Genomic DNA, 16,923 nt, shown 5'->3' with positions numbered 1-16,923 from the left:
GGTCTGCCTTTCTCCTAAAAGAAGACTTCTAAGAGCAACTCCAACAAAGGTCTTAAACCCAGCCCTATTTTTTAAAAAATAGGACTCTAGACTCTAAAATAACTTCCAAGAGAGATCCTATTTTATAAATTTGGCTCAAATTTATATAGGGATCCAACTATGAGATCCCAAATATACTACCTCGTTTTGAGCGGTCCTATATCCAATCTCAACCACCCCACATTTCTCGAGAAATTTTGGATAATCTCAACTGAGATCAAGCATAATTTTGGATAATCTCCATGAAGGTCATGATGAAGACCAGGAGGCTTAGAACAAAGTCCTGTATAATAAAAGAAGAAGAATACTAAGGTACAAGAATCTATTATGATAGTCAACCATACATGTAAACACAAAACGTAAGATCTTTTAGACGGTATGGTGTGGTCTATCTGACAATGAGTATTCTATTGCATAATTTCAATTGTTGTATTATTATTATGCCATGATCAAGATATATGATGTACTCCTATTTAGATTCTTAAACGAATTGAAAGTGCATCTCACAAGTAATTCAAATACTTGAGGCACATGTCAAGGGAGATCATATTCTATATCTTGTGCCTCTTGAGACTAACATTTTCTTTTAGTGAATTCATACAGTCTTATGAGCTTAGTATGTTAATGGTCATTAAATTTGAGATGTCAATGATGGGGGAGTTGAAGTGTTTCTTATAGTTCCGAATTAAATAATTCAAATACTTGAGACACAAACCAAGCACATACAAGATATTTTTAAAGAAGTTTGGAATGAAGGACGTCAAACCCATCAAGACATCCATGGGCACCAACAGGCAGCTTGACCTCAACATGACAGTCTCAAACTAAAGTGGAATTTTCGGGCAAATACAAGCGCTTTCACTGCAAATTTGATGGGTATCAAAGATTGATGTATCATTTCATAAGAGAATAAGTTTCTCTTGTATATGCTACTCCGACATCATCAAAAATTGGTAAATCTGTATCATATTCATTTGGATTGCAATGTCTAAAGTAGCATAACTTATAAATCCTTTTGTCTAGAGCTTAACTAACTAAATAGTGCATATGTTCCATATGTTGCATGATTATCTTAAATTGATACCCCTTTTATTCCGATGGTACTTTAAATTGCAAATAAGTACTCTCAATAGGTATTAATTGAAATCGTATATATGTGTGCACTAAAACTTGAGGATAACTTAATATACTATGCAATTAGTGATCTTCTTGTCTATCAAATTGTACCAATTCGTGTTTTCAATTGGTATCTTTCGTACATGATCACTAGTTGTAGAATCCATACTTATGCAATTTGTATGATCTCTCTTGTTGTGACAAGAAAATGCTAGGTGACATCTAGACTCCAGTTATCAGGATTTATCTTCCAATTAGTATGACAATCTTCATTTGGTATGTTGGACATATGTCACATCTATGCCAACAAGAGCCTGCAAATGAATTCTAAATCCAACACAATTATGAAACTCTCTTGAAAGGATAAAATACAAAGGTACATTACTTCATGTCACTCCTCTGTTACCTTTGTGCATCTAAGGACCATTTTCATGATAATGTGTTCAAATCTAGCTTAATCATATTTTCTTTTCTTAATATCCTTTGTATCCTTTTTGGAGATTTTGGACAAAGTGGGAGAAATTGTGCATTAAAGCTTACTTTCAATATTATGTAACTAAGTGTAAGAAGAATTGTAACACCCTGAATTTGGGGTATAAAATTTCTTCTCTAATATACACCAAATTCAGGTGTTACCTCTATTCTCCTATCTCCCCATTTCTTTTTTCTCTTTCCTATAGTAGAGGAGTGGTCATTTTATTTGGAAATGCAATTATACTCTAGTAGGCAAAACTCCAAGGGAATATGAAATGTTGCATCATGCTGAACCCCAAACTTTATTTTTGTGTGATGCATATGCTTGAGATGTGTTCTTTTTGAATTTGTGGCTCATTTGCATTTAAATTCATAGGATAAAATAAAAGGAAAAGGGAATCTAAAATTCAAAATAAAAGAAAAACCTAAAGGAGCCCGCTTTCCCCTTTCCCCCAGCCTTTCGGCCCAAGCGGCCCATCCACGCGCGCACCCACCCCCCTCTCTTTGCACGGTGGCATGGCCTGGTTCCATGCGCGTGTGGGCGAGGGCAGACAGGGTCGTGGGAGCACGCCCTAGTTCCATGCGCGCGCGGGGAGGGTGTGCGCGGAGGCACTGGTGTGGACGCCTTCCTTGCACTCTTAATAGAGTACTAGGTATGTGTCCGTGTATTGCGACAATGTATAAATTATTCGATAAATGTTAGTGCACAATGATTACATGAAAACGAACAACATATATATCATCAACCCTAATATCTCACAAATTCACACTAATAACATGAAATGTGTGCGCAATTCAAATAGTGATAATTTGTTTCCTAACATGCTTGTTTACAGACATTCATTTGGTGAAGTGAGAAGCTTCACCATGATAGGGATGGCGCCAATATTTACAACCAACAATGGTGTCCTTTGCAGAGACAATGTTTGAGAGAGCCCATGTTGTCTCATACTACAGCCACAATAAAACCAGAAAAGAAAATGTAAGCTTTCATCATAAAAACAAATAATAAAGTAGATGTAGTGCATTTAAGGTTTTTTGGATATCTTTATTTACTAATAAAAAGGGGGGAATACACAACTGACCGGGTTATTCAGGTTCCCCAGTTCAGAAGGTATTGTCCCACTTATGTTGTTGTTGTAAAGCTCCCTAGTACAAAAAGGAAATATAAAGAAAGTTTCATATGGAAAAGGTCCATTACAAAATTATAAATGACAGTATTAAAGCAATGTTGACTTTTAACACTCATTTAAGTTCAATGTGTGGGAAACACTAATTCAGGACACTCAGAAAGAAGGCAACAACCAAGATTACTTGACACTACATTTCATGAAATTAATACAAAATTATAAATGGCAGTATTAGAGCACGTTTGATATATATCTTATTGTACCTAATGTACCTTACATTGATTGAAGATGGGACGAAGACAAGTGTTATATTCTATAATGCGCAGCTTTAGTGAGCCATCACTATGTTGATCACTTGTTTTCAATTGCTGTACGTAATAAAAAACAAGGCAACATAATGTTAAAAAGTAGAAACCTTCGTCCTTGAAATGTTATCTCTTCGGGATAATAGATCAAGGACGAAGGTAGATTGTAATCGAACGGAATACATAAAGCATGATGAAGTAGGATGAGAACTCATCTCATGTGCCTTAGCATTTTGTTTCTCTTCTCATACAAAACAAGTTTACAATCATATCTTTGGCTTCTTAATGCAAGATAGCACGAAGGTGTTTCAGAGGTTGAGCTATGTGAGGTTGTAGTACCTGGCTAAAGGTACTTTATGCGGGGTACTGTTCATCTATTTATAGGGGAGATAAATTGACCTTGTACGGATTTACAATAAAGTCCATCTATTTTTGCATAAGTCATTTACAAATGCTATCGGGGCAGCAGTGTACTTTTATTCGTTCTTGACTTCACGAGCTCCGGCCTTCGACACCCAGCTGCTTCCTTTCGGTTCGTGGCCGAAGCCGCTGTCTTCGGCTGCTCTCTTTGTCGCTTGCATATAGACGAAGTGTTTTGTATGTTGCCCTTTGTCGAAACTTAGCTTCGTACGCCTGTAAGGACTTTCCTGAAATGAACTTGTTAATCGCCAAAGCCAGATGTTAGACAAATAACCTTCGGGATTCAAGTGATCTTCGGTAAAACCTTTCCTACCCTTAAGGCAATTATGTGACATGACAAAACAAAGGACCTTCGACAATATAGACCCTAACACACTATAAATTGTTGATCCTAGCAATAACAAATGGATATGAGATTAGCCAAAAGACCAATAGTTTTGCTTACCTATATTAACTAAATAAAACAGAGGACGGTTAAAAAATATAGAGAGAGAAATATAAGAACATCAATATGTGGGGCATTATTGGTGTAGGGAGTAGAAGACACTCAAGACAGCACCTTTGCCGACGTGCTGAAGGTGGCTACGGCTGTAGGTCCAGCAGTTTCAGTCCCAAATAATCAGCAAGAGATAAATCGGTCCTGCAACCAAATCACAATGAATGTTTTTAAAACCTATGTCATTACAATTATTTGCATTAGGTCTTTATCCTTAAAATGGAAAGAAAAGTAATTAACTAATCTACATTTCATTGGGTACAAGCGCATCAGAAACTTGAATTTGCATTATCTAGTTAAATGTCCTGAAGAAGAATTCGAGTACCATCATCATTTACGGAACTCAAACCCCAAAACTCAAAGCCCAGATTGTTGTAGCAAGATTACAGAGCATAAATTCTCTTGTCCCGAATCTCAACCGAATATGTACTTTGATGAACAGATAGGAAAAAAGAACAATAACCAGCCCCTGACAATGTATAGACTTACTAAACATAAAATTGATATCTATAACAGGTCAGCTCATTCGCAGCACACACACAAACAGTCCCTATCCAATACTAAAAGGAGAAGATAAAATGGGAGCAGCCGAGAATCTGAAAGGATACCATTACCTTCTATGTGCAAGCTGCATAGCATCAGCACTGGACTAATCCTGGATTCCAGAGACCGTTACCTTCTATGCATAAGCATATTTTGGTGGAAGATTATGAACAGACTGAAGAGCGAGGGTAAAAGCCATCGATGAACCGAGGATTGACTATTAAGTTTGTGGGTTTATCAATGATGGTTTGCCGCAACAAAGGTGTAGCGCAAGGTTGTGTAGTCGTGTTTGCAAGAATTTTTTTAAAAAAATTCTTGAAATATTTTTGGAAGCAATTCCATACTCACTTCAAAAAAGTATATATAGCCGGATGCTAATTGTTGTAGCAAACCATAGCTCAATATTAGCTTGGCGATAACAGTTGAAGAGAGATGAGAAACAAAAGACCTGGCCATCCTATGAACAATTAATAAAGGCAAGTGTGATTGTATTGTATCCTTTGAACATTGTGTCATTCTCCTCTATCTAAACATGAGAGAAATATCTAAAAATCAAACTTGATCGACTGAAAAAATATACAAACATACAGAAGGTCACAATAGCACTGTCTCGCTTTTTTTGGCTAAATGTGCAGACCGTAAGGATGTTAGCCTGTAAGTTATGTAAACATCCTCATGAGAAAGTAGTAACTAAATAATAAATTTGAACTTCTGCACTATCTATATCAGGATATCAGTTAAGAGGACTGCAAAAGTTATGATCCATCTGATTAACAACGACGAGTTGACATTTAGCAATTATGATTTATGAACTCATCTGAGTGAAACCACTGAACAATTTGGCAAGCAGTTACGAAATCTTGCTCCATGCCTAAGCATACCGATCTGTTAACTATTAGTTCCACTATCATGCTTGGAGTTGCTAATAGGTACTAACAGTTCATATACACCTTTAGCTCTCTATCTAATCACATGTTAGCAGGTTATAGTGGAGTGAGGCCCATGCCAAAAGAATAATCATCCATGCTAAGTGTTGGTGCCGATCCTGACACCAATTAATGCGATGAGAACTGGCGGCGGTGCTCTCTGTGGAGGCGTGGACGGTCCGTGGCTAGGGGTCGGACGGTCTGCGACTTGGCGCAGGGACCAGGGTTCTGCCTGACGAGCCGGACGGTTCGCGCCTGGTGGTTGGATGGTCCACGCGTGCACATGGGCGGCGGAGTTCGCCAGCAGCGCCTGAATCTCACACCCAGGAGGGAGCTCGTCGGGGAGGAGAGATCATAGGCTTTGTCTTGGGATCGGCATGCCATCTAAGACGCCCCTAATCGACGTAGAACCGAAGAGAAGTGAAGATTTGAGGTAGATAAAGGCTAAACTAGGTGAAAGTCACCTAGAGGGGGGGGTGAATAGGGCGAATCTGAAATTTATAAACTTAAGCACAACTACAAGTCGGGTTAGCGTTAGAAATATAAACGAGTCCGAGAGAAAGGGCGCAAAACAAATCGTGAGCAAATAAAGAGCGAGACACGATGATTTGTTTTACCGAGGTTCAGTTCTTGCAAACCTACTCCTCATTGAGGTGGACACAAAGACCGGGTCTCTTTCAACTCTTTCCCTCTCTCAAACGGTCACTTAGACCGAGTGAGCTTTCTCCTTAATCAAACGGGTCACTTAGACCCCACAAGGACCACTACAAACTTAGTGTCTCTTGCTTTGATTACAAGTGCCTTGAGAATAAGAATGGGAAGGAAGAAAGCACAATTGCAAAAGCCAAGCGACAAGAGCAACAAATAACACACGGATCACTCTCTCTCTCAAGTCACTAATAACTAATGATCACTTGTCTCAATTGTGGAACTTGGAGAGATTGGAGGCTTTGATTGTGTCTTGGAATGGATTGCTAGCTCTTGTATTGAATGTTGAAGGTTGGAATGCTTGGATGAAGTGAATAGAGGTGGTTGGGGTTGTATTTATAGCCACCAACCACTTCCTAGCCGTTGCTCCTTTCTGCCGACCGCGGACGGTCCGCCCGCCTGGTCCGGACGGTCCGCCCCTGCAGATCAACGGCTGAAAACGCAACGGTCAGCAGTAACGGCTATATCAACGGCTATATTGCATTTAATGCGTCGTCAGATGTCAGATAAAGCCAGTCGCGGACGGTCCGGTCGTGCACCCCGGACGGTCCGTGAGGACGCTATAATTCATTTGGCCGAACCTGTCACCTTCAGGTTTTTCTGTTCCTCACCTACCGGACGGTCCGCGCCTGAGCCCGGACGGTCCGCGCGTGGTCTCGGACGGTGCTTGCTCTTCCATCGGACGGTCCGCAGTAGAGACACATGTTTTTGCATTGGTTCTGTCCGAGGGTTATTTAGGTGTTGCGGACGATCCGCCGCAAAGGCCCGGACGGTCCGCGTTTGGCCTGTTTTTCCGAAAAGCTTCTCCTGTCCGGAATAATCTACGGTATTCCGGACAGTCGATTTAGTATAGTTTGTAGATGAACCTTTGGCACCTGTAGAACATATAATCTAGAGCAAACTAGTTAGTCCAATTATTTGTGTTGGCAATTCAACCACCAAAATCAAATAGGAAAAGGTGTAAGCCTATTTCCCTTTCAATCTCCCCCTTTTTGGTGATTGATGCCAACACAAACCAAAGCAAATATAGAAGTGCATAATTGAACTAGTTTGCATAATGTAAGTGCAAAGGTTACTAAGAATTGAGCCAATAAATTCTCATAAGATATGCATGGAATGTTTCTTTATTTTTAACATTTTGGACCACGCTTGCACCACATGTTTTGTTTTTGCCAATTCTTTTGTAAATTCTTTTCAAAGTCCTTTTGCAAATAGTCAAGAGGTAAATGAATAAGATTTTGAGAAGCATTTTCAAGATTTGAAATTTTCTCCCCCTGTTTCAAATGCTTTTCCTTTGACTAAACAAAACTCCCCCTCAATAAAATCCTCCTCTTAGTGTTCAAGAGGGTTTTAGATGTTAGTTTTTGAAGAGGGTGTACCAATTTGAAATTCTATCAAAATAAGATAGCAATTGAAAAATTCATCATTTCAAGACTTTTTCTTAACTTAAATTTTCAAAAATTGGTGGTGGTGCGGTCCTTTTGCTTTGGGCTTAATACCTTCTCCCCCTTTGGCATGAATCGCCAAAAACGGATACTTGAGTGAAATAAAAGCCCTTATAACTTCACTTTGGCGAATAAAATATGAGTGAAGATTATACCAAAGTTGGAGAGTTGCTCGGAGTGACGGCGAAGGATGAGTTATGGAGTGGAGTGGAAGCCTTTGTCTTCGCCGAAGACTCCAATTCCCTTTCAATACACCTATGACTTGGTTTGAAATATACTTGAAAACACATTGATCATAGCATATAAAAGAGACATGATCAAAGGTATACTTATGAGCTATGTGTGCAAAACATCAAAAGAAATTTCGAGAATCAAGAATGTTTAGCTCATGCTTAAGTTTGTTAAAAGTTTGTTCATCTAGTGGCTTGGAAAAGATATCGGCTAATTGTTCCTTAGTGTTAATATATGCAATCTCGATATCTCCCTTTTGTTGGTGATCCCTTAAGAAGTGATACCGAATGGCTATGTGTTTAGTGCGGCTATGCTCAACGGGATTATCCGCCATGCGGATTGCACTCTCATTATCACATAGAAGAGGAACTTTGGTTAATTTGTAACCATAGTCCCTAAGGGTTTGCCTCATCCAAAGCAATTGGGTGCAACAATGGCCTGCGGCAATATACTCGGCTTCAGCGGTAGAAAGAGCTACAAAATTTTGCTTCTTTGAAGCCCAAGACACCAAGGATCTTCCCAAGAACTGGCAAGTCCCCGATGTGCTCTTTCTATTAATCTTACACCCCGCCCAATCGGCATCCGAATAACCAATTAAATCAAATGTGGATCCCCGAGGGTACCAAAGCCCAAACTTAGGAGTATGAACTAAATATCTCAAGATTCGTTTTACGGCCGTAAGGTGAGCTTCCTTAGGGTCGGCTTGGAATCTTGCACACATGCATACGGAAAGCACTATGTCTGGTCAAGATGCACATAAATAGAGTAAAGAGCCTATCATTGACCGGTATACCTTTTGGTCGATGGATTTACCTCCCGTGTCGAGGTCGAGATGCCCATTGGTTCCCATGGGTGTCTTGATGGGTTTGGCATCCTTCATCCCAAACTTGTTTAGAATGTCTTGAATATACTTCGTTTGGCTGATGAAGGTGCCCTCTTGGAGTTGCTTCACTTGAAAGCCTAAGAAGTACTTCAACTCCCCCATCATTGACATCTCGAATTTCTGTGTCATGATCCTACTAAATTCCTCACATGTAGATTCGTTAGTAGACCCAAATATAATATCATCAACATAGATTTGGCATACAAACAAATCATTGTCAAGAGTTTTAGTGAACAAGGTAGGATCGGCCTTTCCGACTTTGAAGCCATTAGTGATGAGAAAATCTCTTAGGCATTCATACCATGCTCTTGGGGCTTGCTTGAGCCCATAAAGCACCTTAGAGAGTTTATATACATGGTTAGGATACTCACTATCTTCAAAGCCGGGAGGTTGCTCAACATAGACCTCCTCCTTGATTGGTCCATTGAGGAAGGCACTTTTCACGTCCATTTGGTAAAGCTTAAAGCCATGGTAAGTAGCATAGGCAAGTAATATGCGAATTGATTCAAGCCTAGCTACGGGTGCATATGTTTCACCGAAATCCAAACCTTCGACTTGTGAATACCCCTTGGCCACAAGTCAGGCTTTGTTCCTTGTCACCACACCATGCTCATCTTGCTTGTTGCGGAAGACCCACTTGGTTCCTACAACATTTTGGTTAGGACGTTGAACTAAATGCCATACTTATTCCGAGTGAAATTGTTGAGCTCCTCTTGCATCGCCACCACCCAATCCGAATCTTGTAGTGCTTCCTCTACCCTATGTGGCTCAATAGAGGAAACAAAAGAGTAATGTTCACAGAAATGAGCAACACGAGATCGAGTAGTTACCCCCTTTTCAATATCGCCGAGGATGGTGTTCACGGGGTGATCTCTTTGGATTGCTTGGTGGACTCTTGGGTGTGGCGGTTCTGGAACTTGTTCATCTTCCTCATCTTGATCATGGGCATCTCCCCCTTGATCATTGCTCTCCTCTTGAGGTGGATCAACTCCTTGATCTTTTCCTTCATCATTTTGAGCCTCATCCTCATCTTGAGTCGGTGGAGATGCTTGCATTGAGGAAGATGGTTGATCTTGTGTTTGTGGAGGCTCTTCGGATTCCTTAGGACACACATCCCCAATGGACATGTTCCTTAGCGCGACGCACAGAGCCTCTTCATCACCTATCTCATCAAGATCAACTTGCTCTACTTGAGAGCCGTTAGTCTCATCAAACACAATGTCACAAGAAACTTCAACTAGTCCAGAGGACTTGTTAAAGACTCTATATGCCCTTGTGTTTGAGTCATATCCAAGAAAAAAATCTTCTACAGCCTTAGGAGCAAATTTAGATTTTCTACCTCTTTTAACAAGAATAAAGCATTTGCTACCAAAGACTCTAAAATATGAAACATTGGGCTTTTTACCGGTTAAGAGTTCATATGATGTCTTCTTGAGGATTCGGTGTAGATACAACTGGTTGATGGCGTAGCAGGCGGTGTTGACCGCCTCGGCCCAAAACCAATCCGAAGTCTTGTATTCATCAAGCATGGTTCTTGCCATGTCCAATAGAGTTATATTCTTCCTCTCCACTACACCATTTTGTTGTGCCATGTAGGGAGAAGAGAACTCATGCTTGATGCCCTCCTCCTCAAGGAAGCCTTCAATTTGAGAGTTCTTGAACTCCGTCCCGTTGTCGCTTCTTATTTTCTTGATCCTTAAGCCGAACTCGTTTTGAGCTCGTCTCAAGAATCCCTTTAAGGTCTCTTGGGTATGAGATTTTTCCTGCAAAAAGAACACCCAAGTGAAGCGAGAATAGTCATCCACAATAACTAGACAGTGCTTACTCCCGCCGATGCTTATGTAAGCTATCGGGCCGAATAGGTCCATGTGTAGGAGCTCAAGTGGCCTGTCAGTCGTCATGATGTTCTTGTGTGGATGATGAACACCAACTTGCTTCCCTGCCTGACATGCGCTACAAACCCTGTCTTTCTCAAAATGAACATTTGTTAGTCCCAAAATGTGTTCTCCCTTTAGAAGCTTATGAAGATTCTTCATTCCAACATGTGCTAGTCGGCGATGCCAGAGCCAGCCCATGTTAGTCTTAGCGATTAAACAAGTGTCGAGTTCAGCTCTATCAAAATCTACTAAGTATAGCTGACCCTCTAACACTCCCTTAAATGCTATTGAATCATCACATCTTCTAAAGACAGTAACACCTACATCTGTAAAAACACAGTTGTAGCCCATTTTACACAATTGCGAAACTGAAAGCAAGTTGTAATCTAGAGAGTCTACAAGAAAAACATTGGAAATGGAATGGTTAGGTGATATAGCAATTTTACCCAATCCTTTGACCAAACCTTGATTTCCATCCCCGAATGTGATAGTTCGTTGGGGATCTTGGTTTTTCTCATAGGAGGAGAACATCTTTTTCTCCCCTGTCATGTGGTTTGTACACCCGCTATCGATGATCCAACTTGAACCCTCGGATGCATAAACCTACAAAACAAATTTAGTTCTTGATTTTAGGTACCCAAATGGTTTTGGGTCCTTTGACATTAGACACAAGAACTTTGGGTACCCAAACACAAGTCTTTGACCCCTTGTGCTTGCCCCCAACATACTTGGCAACTACCTTGCCGGATTTGTTAGTTAAAACATAAGAAGCATCAAAGGTCTTAAATGAAATGTTATAATCATTTGATGCCTTAGGAGTTTTCTTCTTAGGCAATTTTGCATAGGTTGATTGCCTAGAACTAGATGTCTCACTCTTATACATAAAAGCATGATTAGGGCCAGAGTGAGACTTCCTAGAATGAATTCTCCTAATTTTGCTCTCGGGATAACCGGCAGGGTACAAAATGTAACCCTCGTTATCCTGAGGCATGGGAGCCTTGCCTTTAACAAAGTTTGACGATCTTTTAGGAGGGGCATTAAGTTTGACATTGTCCCCCTTTTGGAAGCCAATGCCATCCTTGATGCCAGGGCGTCTCCCACTATAGAGCATGCTTCGAGCAAATTTAAACTTTTCATTTTCTAAGTCATGCTCATTGATCTTAGCATTAAGTTGAGCTATGTGATCATTTTGTTTCTTAATTAAAACTAGGTGGTCATGGATAGCATCAACATTAATGTCTCTACATCTAGTACAAATGGAAGTATGCTCAACGGTAGATGTAGAGGGTTTGCAAGATTTTAATTTAACAACCTTAGCATGTAGTATATCATTTTCACTTCTAAGGTTAGAAATAGTAACATTGCAAACATCAAAGTCTTGAGCCTTAGCAATCAAATTTTCATTTTCATTTCTAAGGCTAGCAAGAGAATCATTCATTTTTTCAATCTTAGCAAGCAAATTAGCATTATCATTTCTAAGATTGGAAATCGAATCATCACAAACATTAGAATCAACCTTAGCAATAAGTTTAGCATTTTCATTTCTAAGGTTGGCAATAGTATCATGGCAAGTGCTTAGCTCACTAGATAATTTTTCACATTTTTTTACTTCTAGAGCATAAGCATTCTTAACCTTAACATGCTTCTTGTTTTCTTTAATAAGGAAGTCCTCTTGGGAATCAAAGAGACCATCCTTCTCATGAATAGCACTAATTAATTCATTTAATTTTTCTTTTTGTTGCATGTTAAGGTTGGCAAAAAGGGTGCGCAAGTTATCCTCCTTATCACTACAATTATCCTCATCACTAGAGGTTTCATATTTAGTGGAGGATCTTGATTTTACCTTCTTCCTTTTTCCATCCTTTGCCATGAGGCACTTGTGGCCGATGTTGGGGAAGAGGAGTCCCTTGGTGACGGCGATGTTGGCGGCGTCCTCGTCGGATGAGGAGTCAGAGGATCTCTCGTCGGAGTCCCACTCGCGGCACACATGGGCATCGCCGCCCTTCTTCTTGTAATATCTCCTCTTTTCTCTCCTCTTGCCCTTCTTGTCGTCGCCCCTGTCACTATCACTAGATAACGGACATTTAGCAATAAAATGACCGGGCTTACCACATTTGTAGCACACCTTCTTGGAACGGGGCTTGTAATCTTTCCCATTCCTTTGCTTGAGGATTTGGCGGAAGCTCTTGATGATGAGCGCCATCTCCTCATTGTCGAGCTTAGAGGCGTCGATGGGTTGTCTACTTGATGTAGACTCCTCTTTCTTCTCCTCCGTCGCCTTGAATGCGACCGGTTGTGCTTCGGACGTGGAGGAGCCATCTAGCTCGACGATTTTCTTTGAGCCTTTGATCATCAACTCAAAGCTCACAAAATTCCGTATTACTTCCTCGGGAGTCATTAGTGTATATCTAGGATTGCCACTAATTAATTGAACTTGAGTAGGGTTAAGGAAAACAAGTGATCTAAGAATAACCTTAACCATTTCGTGGTCATCCCATTTTTTGCTCCCGAGGTTGCGCACTTGGTTCACCAAGGTTTTGAGTCGGTTGTACATATCTTGTGGCTCCTCCCCTTGGCGAAGCCGGAAGCGACCGAGCTCCCCCTCGATCGTCTTCCGCTTGGTGATCTTGGTCACCTCGTCTCCTTCGTGTGCGGTCTTTAGCACGTCCCAAATCTCCTTTGCACTCTTCAACCCTTGCACCTTATTATACTCCTCTCGACTCAGAGAGGCGAGGAGTATAGTCGTGGCTTGGGAGTTGAAGTGTTGGATTTGTTCGACTTCCTTCGAGTCGTAATCCTTGTCTCCCTTTTTTGGTACCTGCACTCCATACTCAACAATATCCCATATGCTTTTGTGGAGTGAGGTTAGGTGATGCCTCATTTTATCACTCCACATAGAATAATCTTCACCTTCAAACATAGGTGGTTTGCCTAATGGAACGGAAAGTAATGGAGTGCGTCTAGAAATGCGAGGATAACGAAGGGGCATCTTACTATACTTCTTGCGCTCATGGCGCTTTGAAGTAGTGGAGGCCGATTCCGAGCTGGAGGTGGAGGGTGACGAAGAGTCGGTCTCGTAGTAGACCACTTTCCTCATCTTCTTCTTCTTGTCACCCATACGATGGGACATGATGGAGGAAGAGGATTCCTCCATGTGCTTGTGGGCGGACTCCCTTGAGTGTGTTCTTCCCGAGCTTGCGGAATTGTCGCCGGTCTCGAGATCCCTCTTGGCGGATGCTCCCGACATCACTTCGAGCGGTTAGGCTCTAATGAAGCACCGGCTCCGATACCATTTGAAAGTCGCCTAGAGGAGGGGTGAATAGGGCGAATCTGAAATTTATAAACTTAAGCACAACTACAAGCCGGGTTAGCGTTAGAAATATAAACGAGTCCGAGAGAAAGGGCGCAAAACAAATCGTGAGCAAATAAAGAGCGAGACACGATGATTTGTTTTACCGAGGTTCAGTTCTTGCAAACCTACTCCCCGTTGAGGTGGTCACAAAGACCGGGTCTCTTTCAACCCTTTCTCTCTCTCAAACGGTCACTTAGACCGAGTAAGCTTTCTCCTTAATCAAACGGGTCACTTAGACCCCACAAGGACCACTACAAACTTAGTGTCTCTTGCTTTGATTACAAGTGCCTTGAGAATAAGAATGGGAAGGAAGAAAGCACGATTGCAAAAGCCAAGCGACAAGAGCAACAAATACACACACGGATCACTCTCTCTCTCAAGTCACTAATCACTAATGATCACTTGTCTCAATTGTGGAACTTGGAGAGATTGGAGGCTTTGATTATGTCTTGGAATGGATTGCTAGCTCTTGTATTGAATGTTGAAGGTTGGAATGCTTGGATGAAGTGAATAGAGGTGGTTGGGGTTGTATTTATAGCCACCAACCACTTCCTAGCCGTTGCTCCTTTCTGCCGACCGCGGACGGTCTGCCCGCCTGGTCCGGACGGTCCGCCCCTGCAGATCAACGGCTGAAAACGCAACGGTCAGCAGTAACGGCTATATCAACGGCTATATTGCATTTAATGCGTCGTCAGATGTCAGATAAAGCCAGTCGCGGACGGTCTGGTCGTGCACCCCGGACGGTCCGTGAGGACGCTATAATTCATTTGGTCGAACCTGTCACCTTTGGGTTTTTCTGTTCCTCACCTACCGGATGGTCCGCGCCTGAGCCCGGACGGTCCGCGCGTGGTCTCGGACGGTGCTTGCTCTTCCATCGGACGGTCCGCAGTAGAGACACATGTTTTTGCATTGGTTCTGTCCGAGGGTTATTTAGGTGTTGCGGACGGTCCGCCGCAAAGGCCCGGACGGTCCGCGTTTGGCCTGTTTTTCCGAAAAGCTTCTCCTGTCCGGAATAATCTACGGTATTCCGGATAGTCGATTTAGTATAGTTTGTAGATGAACCTTTGGCACCTGTAGAACATATAATCTAGAGCAAACTAGTTAGTCCAATTATTTGTGTTGGGCAATTCAACCACCAAAATCAATTAGGAAAAGGTGTAAGCCTATTTCCCTTTCACTAGGGCTAAACTAGAACTACTCCTAATGCATAAGGTAAAAACGAGGTGTATATTGAGTATTGATTCGATTGTTGATGTTCAATCGGTCGTAGTCCTCCATGTATATATATAGACGGGGAGGTCTGGACCCATTACAATCTGTCTCCCTAGATAATGTCGTGGTTTTAGCTAACAAATCTCGCAAAAAACTCAAAACCCTAACTGATTCTGCGCGCGCGGCCCGGGCGCGCCACCAGCGTGGACTGTCCGGATCGCGGACCGTCCGGCCTCAGGGACTGACCGTCCGCTGCCTGTTGTGGTGCTCAACATATGCCCCCTGCCATTTGGCGGAGCTGAGCGAACCAAAAGCAACTAACTCGATATGATCACATCGGTTTTCTTAGGCATCTTACCACATACTAGGATGGTATCGTTTGAGGAAATGCCTGTTTAATGCCTTGGGCAAGTCTTTGCCTTATAATGTTTGTGAAAGTCGCCTAGAGGGGTGGTGAATAGGGCGAATCTGAAATTTACAAACTTAATCACAACTACAATCCGGGTTAGCGTTAGAAATATAATCGAGTCTGCGAGAGAGGGTGCAAAACAAATCGCAAGCAAATAAAGAGTGTGACACGCGGATTTGTTTTACCGAGGTTCGGTTCTCGCAAACCTACTCCCTGTTGAGGAGGCCACAAAGACCGGGTCTTTTTCAACCCCTTCCCTCTCTCAAACGGTCCCTCGGACCGAATGAGCTTCTTCTTCTCAATGAAACGGGAACAAACTTCCCCGCAAGGACCACCACACAATTGGTATCTCTTGCCTTGGTTACAATTGAGTTGATCGCAAGAAAGATCGAAAGAAAGCACGATTGCAAAAGCCAAGCAACAAGAGCGGCAAATAACACACGGATCTTTCTCTCTCTCAAGTTACTAATCACTAATGATCACTTGTCTCAACTTTGGAACTTGGAGAGATTGGAGGCTTTGAATGTGTCTTGGAATGGATTGCTAGCTCTTGTATTGAATGTTGAAGGTTGGAATGCTTGGGTGAAGTGAATGGAGGTGGTTGGGGTTGTATTTATAGCCACCAACCACTTCCTAGCCGTTGCTCCATTCTGCCGACAGCGGACGGTCCGCCCGCCTGGTCCGGACGGTCTGCCCCTGTAGATCAACGACTGAAAACGCAACGGTCAGCAGTAACGGCTATATCAACGGCTATATTGCATTTAATGCGTCGTCAGATGTCAGATAAAGCCAGTCGCGGACGGTCCGATCGTGCACCCCGGACGGTCCGCGAGGACGCTATAATTCATTTTTCCGAACCCGTTACCTTCGGGTTTTTCGGTTCCTCACCTACCGGACGGTCCGCGCCTGAGGCTGGACGGTCCGCGCGAGGTCTCGGACAGTCCTTGCTTTTCCTTCGGATGGTCCGTAGTGTAGACTTGGATTTTTGCATTGGTTCTGTCCGAGGATCATCCTGGTGTTGCGGACGGTCCACCGCAAGGGCCCGGTCCGCGCTTGGCCTGTTTTTCCAAAAAGCTTCTCCTGTCCGGAATAATCTACGGTATTCCGGACAGTCGATTTAGTATAGTTGTAGATGAACCTTTGGCACCTGTAGAACATATAATCTAGAGCAAACTAGTTAGTCCAATTATTTGTGTTGGGCAATTTAACCACCAAAATCAATTAGGAAATAGGTGTAAGCCTGATTCCCTTTCAATCTCCCCCTTTTTGGTGATTGATGCCAACACAAACTAAAGCAAATATAAAAGTGCATAATTGAACTAGTTTGCATAATTGTGAGTGCAAAGGTTACTTTGAA

At 42.2% G+C, this 16,923-nt stretch overlaps 1 non-coding gene across 1 annotated transcript; it reads right to left on the bottom strand.

The window, feature by feature from the left end:
* Window positions 1-4,245: 4,245 nt before the first annotated feature.
* Window positions 4,246-4,320, bottom strand: LOC111589629 (small nucleolar RNA snoR60). The gene has a single exon (XR_004850984.1). It is a non-coding gene; the product is annotated as a small nucleolar RNA snoR60 (small nucleolar RNA).
* Window positions 4,321-16,923: the final 12,603 nt, after the last annotated feature.

The sequence above is a fragment of the Zea mays genome, chromosome 6, assembly GCF_902167145.1.
Source record: "Zea mays cultivar B73 chromosome 6, Zm-B73-REFERENCE-NAM-5.0, whole genome shotgun sequence".
NCBI classification, from domain to species: domain Eukaryota; kingdom Viridiplantae; phylum Streptophyta; class Magnoliopsida; order Poales; family Poaceae; genus Zea; species Zea mays.
This window is presented reverse-complemented; position numbering and strand designations above follow the sequence as displayed.